The sequence below is a fragment of the Mastigoproctus giganteus genome, chromosome 10, assembly GCF_048544385.1.
Source record: "Mastigoproctus giganteus isolate SK-2022 chromosome 10, ASM4854438v1, whole genome shotgun sequence".
In the NCBI taxonomy this organism is placed as follows: Eukaryota; Metazoa; Arthropoda; class Arachnida; order Uropygi; family Thelyphonidae; genus Mastigoproctus; species Mastigoproctus giganteus.
The window spans coordinates 176573150-176587539 of NC_143584.1; positions in this window are offsets into that span (position 1 = coordinate 176573150).

Here is a 14390-nt window from a genome sequence, read left to right on the forward strand (position 1 = left end):
GTGCCTCTAGGCTTTTCCAAGTTCACAACTAAAGAGTGATCTCGCAGAAAGACTTATTAATGAAAAACGTCCAGTGGACGAGGGACTAATTTGAGTGGATATTAAGTACTAGTTACACTATAAGACACATTTTCAAAATGGTTCTGTTTATTTGCATTTCTTGGTGTTTATGAATTTGGATATGCTGATTCCGAAGGTGATCTTAGTTGCAAAATATCAATAGTTTATCCAGAAATGAAAGAAAAATAAATATGCACTATTGATGTATCAGTAAGCAAGAAGCTCAAAAATCCCAAATCAGAAAGTAGAAATCGTCCTCTGGTTAATCAAAAATTTCTTTAAAAATGTAAATTTGAACATCAATGTTGTTTGTGGTCTGCGTGATCATCTCGAACCAAGAACCAGATACGGTTGTCCATCATAGCTTCACCCTACCTTCCGTCTTATCTGTTCTCCACTGACTGTATATCTTAGTTGATGTTGTTGTAGTAGGGTTTTAGGACCATCAGCGAACTAAGGCCATATTGCTTCGTATATATTGTTCGTGATCTGTCTTCTGGATGAAAAACCATGCTACCCTCGCCTGAGACCGATGAACTCAGCCACGATGTGAAAAAGGCCCATAAAAGTTATTCCCTTGATCGATGGGACTCGAACTCAAGTCTTTACCACCCAGTGTGAGAGGAAGGCGATTCTACCAACTGTACTACCCACGAAGGGTCTGTACATCTTGGTGGAATCTCTCTCTATGCTCTTCACTAACATCGCCAGATTTGACCTAAAAACCCAGGTGAGAGTGAAAGTAATGGAGTTTGATTGAAATTCTGCAACCCATGACCTCGCAACTTTCAACAAACTTGCCAACTAGTCTTCGCAATCTTCACTCTTAATGTTACCAAGAAATCCATTTACTAAAAGGTAAAAACGACTGCTTAGAAATTTTCTTAGCATCAGCCATTTAGTTTTCCATTTCTGAAGCCAACGTCTTAACTCCTGGACCAATAAATAAGCCGCCTTTCACTTTTGCATCTTTTATTCATAACAAACCCGTGAAAGATTAAAATCCGGGAGGAAATGTTTTAGTTTTATACATTACTTAATAATGAAAATCTTAATAAGCTAATTAGTAAATCTTAATTAGTTCTATATGACTTTGGAGAACAATCAGAGAAAAGATTGCCCTCAACTCTGAAACATTTCAGTAAGTAGAGCCTCGTGCTGTTTTCTGACCCATTTTATATTACTCCAAATATCTAACTGCATTATTTCAAAAGATAAATGCAACATTTATTATATTACACCAAGCGAAACAATTATATTGACCCTTGTGTCAGAATTACACTCTCCTACATATTTATGAATGCCACAATAGACATTTAATGAATTCTTCTCGGAGCTTATAATGTTTTAATAACCATTAGACGCTGAATGGACCATGTTCCTCATTAATATACTTCGTTCAAACAAGATAAGCAAAACAAACAATTTATAACGAATTAATCAGACAAATAGGTCTTGGAATAACTAATTTGCATTGTAATAAAATCCCATAAATTAATATAATCGCGGCTCTCCACTATTATCTTGTAATTATTGAAACCACAAGCAATTCATCATTCCATAATTATGGATGTAGCGTTCATAAAATTCCCCTACTCCCAAAGTCTTTTCATAATATTTAAGCGTCATTAATTACATCGAGGAAAGTTCGAACCAATTGCAAGTGGACCATAATTATTTTTCTCTTTCATAATCGTTGAAGAGCAAGAGAAGATAAAGAACCATTACTAGATGCAGGATTCCTTGAAATGAATTTTAAATTCCGCTTTTAATTTTACTACGTTTATTCCAACATATTTCAGAAAGCCAAATTTAAAACTTCGCTGACTTTCGAGGCTTCTGCCAAACAAGCCATTCTTCGGGAGGAACAGAGAAATAACGAAACATAATTGGAGGAACAGAATTCATATGCAAGGATAATTCCAAAACTTATTACCAGAGTGACGTGGTACTCAACAAGAGTTATAGTTCAACTGTTCTATGAAATATATTCGTTGTTCTAGTAAAGTTAACATAATTATTTCGTGCTCTGCAGTGGAATATGATATATTTGGGCAATGTTGGGTATGCTGCACGAAACCGTTAGCTTCAAAGTGGCTAACGTGTGCAGATTGGAATGGCAGACACGCTCCTTTAAATAATCCCATAACCAAAGGTCAGAGAGCTTCAGATCAGATGAACGCAGAGACCTTGAGTTCGGCTTGGGCATTGAGGAACGTCTCCTCTAATAAGCTCATAACGCGTTCTGCCTTATAGCCGAAGAGGGAGTTGTATAGGCTCGTGCTTTTATGTATACAAATAAAGACCTTTTTTTTTTTTTCCACAAGAAGAAGACATTCCTCATAATCTTTGTGCAATGATCAATGTAAAAGGTTGAAAAAGTTTAAGTTAAAATCATTAGTAGACCATTTGAAATCTTATAATTATTCCTGGAGATTAAAATGGTAAATAAGGAAACTTGAACGAGATTCAAATTGGAAATAGATCTCATCGCTTGCTGTAGTCTTCTTGGGAGTAACTGAACACAATATGTGAAAAGATTCCAAAGGATTTAAACAACAAAAAATTGAAACATTAAAAGAACAAAGACATTATTTGCATTTGCATAACATGTAACTAGGCTGGCGACATTACTGACAATTCAAATTCTTCAAGCGTTGCTGGGGACTCTAAGTCATTTGGAACTTAATGAAAAAGAAATTTGGACTTGAAACTTAGTTCATTGCTTTCGATGCTATATTTTGTGGTTGATTTAAAATCTATTGGATTTCTCTTTAGAAAATGAGAAGGAAATTGTTTTTGATGCGCACAACTCAGTAGGACATTTCTTTATTCTTTCTTCTAAAGAACAGTTAAGATTACGGTTTGCAATTTTTCCAAGAGCTGTGAAAGATTCATCGCGTGATCGGATTTTAAATCAAAAGTAATTCCATCCGCTTAATAAGCATTAAATATTGATTATTCCCGAAGATGTAGGGTATTTGATGGATTGCGATTAAAAATATTACTAGATGGAGGATAGGGCTTTTATCTTATCTAATTACCCAGAGATGATCATCAATTTTCAGTCCCCTTGAAACATTTCGCATCTTTAATTACCAATTTCCTACAGCACGTTCCTAACAAAAAATGATGGGCCTACAGAAGCAGATTTTTCCCCTAACCATATATCCCCTTTTTTATCAGGAAATTCAATCGACGCACGTGCCCACACGTACCACCTTTGAAAACTTATTCTCGGTCGACCTATTGAGGACTTAGAGAAACCAAGCAGCTTCTTGGAGAGGTATTACCGTTTTACCTTCTAATCCGTAGATTCCAACCGCTGTGTCCTCTTGGGGATCATTTATTGAGGCTGTCAAAGGCATTGCGTGTTCCGACTCGGAAATCTCTAACTGCGATCCGCTGGAAGATTTCTTCGCTGTCAAGACTTGCTTTATTAGATGAGGCAAAACTGTGCTTTCGAGAATACCTATTAAAACCAGTAGTCTTCAGTACAGAGTGGGGCTCATCCGTTATTGCTAGCTAGCATTTGGGTGAATGTCACTGTACAGGATGTGAGAGGGTCTAAATGCTTCTTACAGTTCAACACAAGGTAGCGCTGTTATCACTTTAAAGACGTTAACAAGGAAAGTAGAAAGAAAGAGAGAGAGAGAGAGAGAGGCTATCTATCAATCTGTCTAGCTGGATTATATTTACATTTTGTTACAATCTGTATCGGAGTTTCTGGTGAAAAACAGCACCACATACTTCTTTTTACTTAAATACCATAAACATCTACGAGGTTTATGAATTAAATATTTTTTCCTTCTGCCTTGAGAGGGTGTTTCTCTTATAATCTCTTTTTGATTGTTTCTCCAACTTGTACTGATGTCAATCCTGTTCAACGGTGGTAAGTTGGCATCTGCGAGTATTAAAAAAAAACGTACACAACCTTGGAATAATGTATACATATGGCATATTTCTTTCAGAAAGATAATTATTATCCCAAAAGAGTTTTACTCGAGAACTGTGTCATGAATTACAATAAACTTAGGCTCATCTTAAAGGCTTGCGAAGATCGCCAGATGGCGAAAATTCTGTGAGGAATCGAGTTAATGGCCTGGTGGTATAAAGTCTCCTCTCACACTTTATGCTCTCCGCCCATGATTCAGCATAAGTGAATAATCTGTTAGTTATTACCACAACTACAGTAATTTATAATATCCAGTAAAGCAGAACACAAAACAGTTGCATTTAAAGTTACAGTGATTCATTTTGAAAAGGAGAAACTGCTGTCTGACATGAACGTTGAAATTTAAAGTGTCAGAAAATAATGTTCGTGGGTGTAGAAAACAAAAATTCTTAACTATTTTAAAAGAACATTTTTAACTCTAAAGTGAGAAACAGTCTCAAGGTTGCTGAGGCTTTTACAAAAAAGTTCATTGTCACTCATAAAAGCGATTCATATTGGCTTCCAGTAAATATCAACATCTATTTTAATTCGTCTTATCTTATCAACAATCCAACCTTTATTTTCTCATTCTTCTGGAAATCGATGGGAATTTTAGATTCAGGATAAATGAATTCGTATCTTATATTCCAGCAAATACGGTTCCCTTCTTATATTCCAGCAAATACGGTAATTATAATTCAAATTGCTGCCAAACTCTTATAATATCCCAATAACAAATTGAATTACGAGTAATATATGAGTCTATAGGTTAAAATTAATATCGTATTTTCTAATAATACCATAATTTAGCCTCTGATCCAGCAAAAGGAAACATTGTAGAAAGTGCAACCTTGTTTTCATTGTCTTTGTGAAGAGGCAGCAGCTATCGTTAGGCTTTTCTGATAGCACAGAGACACGCTAGGAAAATCTTGTTTTGGTACGTGTTCTTGGGGATCTGCAGTTACTGAGTGAGCCTTACTCTCAAAGAAGTTTATCGCTGGTTCTAAAACAATCCTCTTTTCCCAGATGCTCTACAAATTGCTTGCTTTACCAGCAAACAGATTTTATATAAAAAGAACAAAATACTAAACCAAACACTTCGGTTCTTTATTTGGTTTTCCTGTCTTAGGGCTCTATTTGTGTTCTCTATCAGCACGATCAAAGAATTGGATCGATTGTGGCTTTCTGCTTCTTAGACAATAGCTTCGATTATTTTTATATACAGTATTTACTTTTGTCTGTTTGCAGACAAAAGTTCCCATAAAGTTTTTATTTTTTAATACTCCTTGTATTAGAGACTCTCACACTGTGCTTTTAATTCAAAGCAGATTTTCCTTTTTATTTCTTTGTATGTGTGCATACTGAGTTTAAGGACTCTTTCTTAGTTCTTTAATAGTTAATCTCTTGCTCTCAGATTTAAATTCTTATTCGTCTTTTCTCTTGTCTCATCTGTACGGGAATTTTTCTTAATTTCTTTGACTTTGTCGCGCGCTCTTTCTTCTGATTTTTTCATTCGTTAAGAAGTTAAAAGGGCAAATCTTGTTTACTTTTTTTGTCCATTGCTTTACTTTCTTTCTTTTTTTTCCTAAATTATTTTTAACGAAGAAAGGTTGCGATAAAGTTAAGACACTTTTTTTTTGCAAATGTTTTAAAATATATTTAATTCATTTATATTATTAATTAACTTTTATTAGAAAATAACGCATTTATATTGTTCGATACATCAAGTTTCTACATTATACAAAAAGAAACCGCGTTCAAGGGCTGTTTGAGAAGTAATGGCGACACTGCTCTTAAAAAAAAAATCTTTACAAGTATTTATAAAAGTCTTTACAAGTCTTTCATTTTATACTAGCCTACAACGTCCAGTTTGTATATTATTCAAAAAGAAACAATGTCCAAGGGTTGTTTGAAAAGTAGTGGCGACACTGCTGCTAAAAATCCTTACAAGTATTTAAAACTATCCTCTTTCATCGTATACTAGTCTACAATTCGTGACTTCTGTTATGGGCGCATGTGCATGGCAATATAGATATAAATAGATGGTAAACTAAGTTGAGATTTGATGCGCCATTTTGAAGGGTGAGTTATTAGCACACATTTTTAATAATTGTAAAAATAAATCTTGAATGAATGAAGTAACGTACAATAATTCTTTTTGAGATTGCCTCTAAGGTCTCTTCTATCTATTTCTCTACCTTGAAGTTCCAGGAATGACTTCTAACACGTTGAAGATCCAGGAATTAATTCCATTAGCCAATTATGCCTTTTTTCTCTCAATACACGCACAGGTTTCTCATCCTATCTGTTTTTATTTGTTCCAACATCACCATTCTTTATAACTTTCAGAGAAATCAATCAATAGCCATTATACGAAACAGAAATAGATATTATGAGGGAAAAGGATTCCCAACTCACTGACATGTATGTCATTGGTAATAAACAGGAGAAAGTCCTTCGCTGGATGTGCGCCTGTTGTCAGCTGTATTTTCTCATCAGATGACAACAGAAAGTCTGTTTACAAATTGTATGTTGGAAAACTGGAAATTGCGAGAAAATTCGTTTTGGGAGAGGAAAAACTATGTCAAGATAAACAGAAGTATGTTCTTCTACGCGAATTTTGTTTCTATATAAAGCAGTAAAGAATTCATGACTCTCAGAAATTGGCAGTCTATAGAAAAATGAATGTCCAGTGTACAGTAGCGTCATTAATGATTCAGTATACCGAACGTTGAACAGAAAACAAAAGAGAGAGAGCGAGAGAGAAAGACAGTCCTTGGTTTTCCTCACACAACAAAACAATAAATGACTTGAATTTTTCACAAAGCCCTCGCGGCTGGCACAGTGGTTACGACTACAGTGACAGACCTTCTAGTTTTTTTCCACACCTTGGATTTCAAGGTTTTTCACACGCAAAATAGGCAGTAAAATATCCATAACTTATAAATATTGAAAAATCCTGACTGTATCTGCCTTAATTCAAAATTAACCAACGAATCAACCGTCTGCAATGGAATTTACAGTCGAATAGAAACTGTAGTTCCACTGTAGTAGAAACTGCCAAAAAGCATTGACTTTTCGCGATCTCTATTTATCATTTACCATTTAGGGCTTATGCGTCAGAAGTGGTGACGTTGATATTTGATGACCTTTGCGAACAGTTACCGAGAAGTATTAAGTCGAGACGACATATCATATTTCATGATAGATGATGACAAATGGAAATCCAGGGCAATAAGAGGTTACAACAAGAAGAATATTATATATAAGCCAATCTCTCTCACTCTCTCTCTATCTCTATAAGATCTACACCATAAAACTCACGATCAATTAGGAATAAGAAATTTATCTCATCAGGGGGTTACAAGAATTTAAAGATTATAAAACAGGGAGCGTTTCTGTCTCATCATGATCATGTCTTTAATTAATTAAACCAAAACGCTCACTGATATTAACGCTAAAAAATATAATGTTATAGATAATTGAAATTAAAAGATCTTAATATCTAGTCCAGGTTTGCCAACCCATTTCAAAAACTCATTAAACCTTTAAGAGAAACAAATTTCATTTCAACCAAACAACTTCAAAGAATATTCCAGAAATGCTTCTTTTGCTAGGAATTGGATATTTTAAGAATCATTTTTATTATGTGGAAGTCACTGCCAATTCATCCTCTTAATATCTAGTCCAGCTTTGCCAACTCATCTCGAATACAGTGACAGCTTCGGATATTGGACCCGCTGGCTTCTAGCAAAACATGACAACCAATGATTCACACAATACTCCAGACAACAGGACAACAAAACATCTCTTATTTATAGGCTGCGGTAGTGGACAGGTCTTTGCTTTGAATACTCAACTGATAACTTTCACTCCAGATTAAAGTTGTATACCCTCAGTAAGCCTCATGAGGTACACGATTTTAAAGCAGGCACAATAAACGTCAGCTGATAATTTTTCTTTCTGAATAAGCTGACACTTGTCTACCATTTGCATAACGAAGTAAAAGTTGGTGTTTAAGTTCCAGTGCAGCTTTACAAATTAATAGATAGATATTTTAATAGAGGAAGAATATTTAATAGTTTCATCGTAATACTTTATGATTGTAAGGCAGTATAAAAGATGACGCCGGCCCTAGGTACAACAGTTTTCCTCTTAAAGTAAAGCCCTAGCATCTTTGACGAAAAACAAATACATTAGAACCAGAAAACGTTTATATTTGAAGAGTCAATTTTCCCTCTTCTGTTACCACTCTACATGAGGGCAGAATGGTAGTTCAGATTCTCTTTACTAGGTAAGAAATGTGATGACCTCGGTTGTAGAACAGAGTAAATACAGCTGATAGAAGTCATCTGTTTACTGAAGAAGGGTTATGACATCTTTATTTAACTAACCCAAAAAGTTCTGTAGAAGAATCTCGTTTGGAGTTCTTTTACTGTCTGATGAGAATACAGATAATGTTATCCTCGGTGAATACCCTTCAGAAATGAAACCCGGCTTGCATTATCTTAAATAAACATGACACAAACATACCTTTCTTATCAAATAATCTCGAAATCTCTATGCACACGACCAAAGATAAATCACTCGTCCTTGCTGTCTGTAAATTAAACAGAAATAAATCACCTGGTGATGATTTCGACACAGGCAAAGAAGAATATAAATTCCTTTTATCTGTTTTCTTGCAAAGTAAACAAAATGTAGTGGGGAGCATACCAACATCCATTTCGTAGAATTAATAAAGAAACATCAACACTTATAACGCGTTAAATTATGCCACTCCATTTCATCTAAAAGTTGACATAATAGAGCGTGATCTGCACATTGGTTAAGATTGAATCCGAGGGAAGTGAGCAGAGAGAGAGATCGTGTAATCGTATCTCATTGTTGTTGTAGAATATCTCAAGAAGAGAGTTAAAGAAAAGTTGGAGAAAATTCGGACAGATCCTGTGAGAAATCACATATGAGCCATGACTATATTAGAATTCTTACACAGTTTTAGAAGCTTCAATACATAGCCAGCAGCAACTATATGATCTTGGAATTCTGGTATAACGAACACAGAACACGTTTTTGCTTTTGGGGAAAAACTGAAATGTAGTTTGTGTTTGGACTCGCGACAACAGCCCTTTCGTCCTTAATGGAGAACCAAAGCCTAAAGGAAATAAAGGAATAAAAAAAAGACTGTTGGCGTTGTCACGTACTGGTATTTTTATGCATGTTGATGTTGCCTCATTTAAAATTCCAGAGAAAAACAGTTTTATGTGTATTTACATTACTTGGCAGACATTTGTCAGTTGTTAGTACAAGTTATTCCATGAATGAAACAAAAGCAAAGAGAAAATTTGAAAATAAGAATGCGCGTACCTAATTAAACAGATATAGTTTGATGAATATTTAAGATATACGAGGATTGCAGATTCTTCAGTGCAGATATCAATATATCTGCACGAATATGCAGTCCAAAGTTCGTGAAAGTTAATCGACTTCAACGAATAAATGAAAGCGATTCTCTTTCCACCTGATACCTCTGACTTATCGATGATCTCTTTCTGATGACGTAGAGGTCATTGCTATTGTCGATATTGATTCTAATACCAAGAATCTGACGCCTTATGTGCGTGGACGAGTCACGGAAGTTTCTCGTTTGTAGAAGATAAGGACCCGTCGAGAATCACACTATAACCTGGAAGGAGACTAATCTGTGAAGAGAATTTGGTTCCAATGGTTATTGGTCCAATTAATGGGTTATTGGTTCCGAATTTCTAAACAAAAAAAACATGCACTTTGTAACAGGGGTTGGTTACCATAGAGTTTTAGCTGCATCTGAGGTTTAGAGCATATAGCGTGGTCGAATTGTTGTTTGCTGGACAAAACACCCTAAAAGAAAATCATGTTGTTCTAGACTGAGACCGATTAACTCGGCCACGTTATGAACAAGCGTCATTAAAGGGATTGGAACTCAATCTTTTTCACCCGGTGTGGAAAGGATGTCGATCCTACCCACTCTGCTATCCATGAGGGCAGGTAATAGTGGTAACTATTACCTTTGACTGTGGTGTATATCCAAATAGTAATAATAATAGTCCAGCAATAAATACGGGCACAAAAATTCCTATATGCACTTGATGAACTCTTATTTACCGTTTTTCTTAAAGCGATCATTAAATGGACCTTACACTTTGACAACATTACTGTTCATTGGAACATGTCTGATAAGTTTTTCTCCGATAACTCCCATAGGCTACGTCACACAAAATTAACGTGTTGGGTTGTACATCGGTGATGTGCGTGTCACCATCGTGCCACTATCTCACCGCGTAAACACGATTTATGAACGTGGAGAAAGAAAGAGATGGAACAAGGAAAAGGCGATCCATCATAATAAAATTTTCTCTTTGGGGAATCCTTTCCTTTTTTTTACTATTTGCTTCTTTTTAGGTTTTCTTATCTATCGATTCTTATTTAGTGGCAATAAACAGTTCTGTTTGGAGTTTAATACGAAACGGTAGACAATAACAGCAAAAGAATCCTTACAACTTACAGGAAAAGGATCCTTAGGAATGTTATTACAGACTATTATTGCAAGTATCTGCACAGATGAATCCAGTATTATGTTAGCATAATCTTGTCCTACAAGAGTATAAAATAAGAGTTGAATGCTTTCAAAAAAATTGATTATATTTTACAATAGAAGTGAAAGCTTTTCAAGGGTTTTTTACTTTAAATTTAAACGCAGTAAGTTTAATAGTAAGAAATACCGTTAGACTTAAAAGGATATCAACTAGATATGAACTAGTCTGCAATCAAGTCACAAAGAAGGTTAGGCAAGCTAAGGTAGATTACGATACGTCTCTGGCAAAGAATGCTCAAGAAAAGCAACAAAGACTTCTTTACTTACAGAGTCTAGTCACAATATTATGACCAGCTCCCCAATGCAGACATCACACACGCCTAGCGAATCATACAGCGCACGTGTCAAGTTCACACACCGCAAGCATATAAGGCTTGGTGTTCGGCATCCGTGAACGCAGGAACAGCCTCTGTCATGGGCAAAGCACGCGACCTATCAGACCTGGAAAAAGGCATGATCATCGGCTATCAGGCCAGGGGTGCCAGCATTTTCGAAACAGCGGACTTTGTAAAATGCTCACGTGCTGCAGTGGTGAAAGTGTATCAAGACTGGACGAATGGGACAGTTTTGACCACCAGGCGTGCTAATTGTGGAGCCCCGTGCGCCATTGATCCCAGAGGCGAACGTCGGCTGAAACGGTTCGGTTATTTAGGACCGATCGGTGCGCTACTGTTGCTCAACTGGCCGTCCAAATGAACCGTGGGGCCACCAGAAAGGTCTCCAACACGACATTGAAGCGAACCCTGTTGCGCATTGGGCTCCGGAGCAGACGCTTGGTGACAGCACCCATGCTGAAGGCCGTTCATAGCAAACAACGCCGTCAGTTTGCACAGCAATACCGACACTAGACCCTGGCCGCGTGGCAACGGGTGGCCTTCTCCGATGAGTTACGGTTTCTGCTCCACCGAATGGATGCACGGTGGCGTATTAGGCGTGAAACGTCCGAGAACTGACACCCCGACACGATTGTTAGCTGAAGGCAGGCTGGTGGGAACGGCGTTATGGTCTGGGGAATGTTTTCATGGCATGGCTTGGGTCCACTGATACCTCTAGAGGGTACCCTGACCGCAAATGGTTACCTATCGATCATCGCCGATCAGATACACCCGTACACGTTGACCGGGGGCGATGATATCTATCGGCAAGACAATGTGCCATGCCATGTCGCCAGAATTGTCCGTGAGTGGTTTGAGGAGCACGACGAAGACTTCAAGCTACTCCCTTGGCCATCGAATTTTTCGTATCTTAACCCAATTGAAAATCTATGGGACCACCTCGATCGACATTTCAGATGGTTGGATCACCATCAAGGAACCCACAGGAACTCCGGGGTGCACTGGAATCTGCATAGTCACAGATATTCGTAGCAACATTCGCGACTTATCGAGTCCCTTCCAGGGTGCATGCTGCAAAAGGCGCATATTCTGGATAGTAGGTAGGTGGTCATAATAATGTGACTGGACCCTGTGTATTAACAGTATAAGGAACGGGTTGAATCACATTGACCCACTTCATATCGATGGTTTAATTGTTGATGATCCTGCTCAGATTGTGGGCAAACTGAATGGTAATTTGAATCTACTCTCAACAGAGGAGTTCTTTAGGGAAGGGAATGCCAGAAGTACATCAAAATCCCACAGGGACCTAAATGATTTTTTGTGATAACTTAGAGAAAGTGGAAGAGAAATCGTTGAAGTTAAACATAAGAAAGGCGCCTGGGATAGATGGGATCTATCCAATTATATTAAGGGATGCAGCAAATGATAATTATGAGAGCATCATTGGATTCAGGAGATGTCCCCGCAGACTAGAGATGTGTGAATGTATCCCCATTTCACAAAGGGGGATGAAAGAGTGACACGAGTAATTACAGACCTGTTATGTTAACTTGTGTCCAGGAAAAATAACTGAGTCACTAGTTAAATAAGTAATTCAGGACCATCTAGACAAGACTGCAATTATACTTCAGACACAGCATGGCTTTGTTAAGAAGAAATCTTGTCAGATCAATTTAATTGGATACTATGATGCAGTAACAAAAGAACTAGAGAAAAAATAATTTTGATATCATGTATTTGGATTTTAGTCAGGAAAGCTTTTTATACTGTTGCACATAAACGGCTGCTGTACAAATTGGAGCAGTGCAGCATTAAGGGCAAGTTGCTACAATGGATAAAGGGATGGTCGAGTGGGGGAAATTTAATATTAAAAAATGCAATATATTGCATATGGGTAGTAGTAGTATTCCCAGATTAACGTACAAAGTGAGTGTACTACACTCAGGACAGTGGAATGTGATAAAGACCAGGAGATGATTTGTGCACTCAGATATGAAATTCTTTGAGCAGTGCAGACAGGCTGCCAGGAAAACGCCTGGGGTTTCGTGAACAATATACAATAATTTTGCTAGTAAGGATAAGGTGATTATCCCATTGTACAAGGAAATGGTTAGGTCGCATCTTCAGTACTGCAGATAGGCCTGGAGGCAACCGTTTTCGGAACGATGTAGATTTGCTGGACCTGGTACAGTGAAGGGCAACGAGATTGGTGAAGGGAACGAAAGGACGGTTTTATCAAGAAGGGTTTCACTTCTGCAAATTGCAGCTTCTGGCAACTAGGTACCTGTAAGGTGATCTGATTGAGGCCTTGAATGGATTGAGCAAGAGTAGGAATGTTGAAGGCATTCTTCCTCTTGCTTAGACTACACACGTGTTCGGGCTTTTTCGGAACGATGTAGATTTGCTGGACCGGGTGCAGAGAAGGCCAACGAGATTGGTGAAGGGAACGAAAGGGTCATTTTATCAAGAAAGGCTTCACTTCTGCAAATTGCAGCGTCTGGAAACTAGGCACCTGCAAGGTGATTGAGGCCTTAAATGGATTGAGCAAGAGTTAGAATGCTGAAGGCATTCTTCGTCTTGCTCAGATTACACACGTGTTAGGACATAAATTTACATTGGGGAAGGATGGTTGCAGATAGATATGTGGAAGTTTTCCCTCAGCCAGCGGGTGGTTGATTGTTGGACCCAACTTCCATCTGTTGTGGAAGTGGGCAGTTTGAATTAATTCAAAGAAGAACTAGACAAATTATTGGAGGGGGATGAACAGGTGGTGTGGGATTTTTTTGTTGGCTGATGGTTTATAAGCTTGCTTTCTTGCATCATATGCCATTACTAATTCTACTACTACTATTAATAATAATCGTTAGTTAACTTGCTTATATAAAATACTTATGCATGCGTATAACAACCCTTTAGAATTCTTCTCTAGACTAAAGGATGGCTAAATATGCCAAAGAAAGATTAACTCCAGTTTTCAGTCTAGTGCTTTTGGTATTGTTTATTCTCAAATAAATGATGTTTATTGAAATCAAACAAATAAATGTTTATTCTCAAATAATTGATTAATTAAATATCGTGGAAAAGGAATGCTTTTACAAAACGAAAAATAAAATTTTATTTTCCTGTTTTAACGTGGTAAGAATAGATTAAGATAGCAGACAAAATGTAGAATGGACAGATTCCATCATAATCTCTATTTTTGTCCTTTACAAACTTGGGTTAATTATCTCTGTATAGCGAGGAACTTTTGATGCCAAATGCTGTGGAGGATACTGGTTTCGTGAAACTCTTCTGCAATTACGTTGTGAGAGTGGCCTGTTATCTATCATTATCAGAAGATGGAGTGACATGCAAGACACATGCCTAGAACACATTCGTGGACATTGTGCAGTGGTTAATACTTATCGTTCAAGTCCTCGCTTGT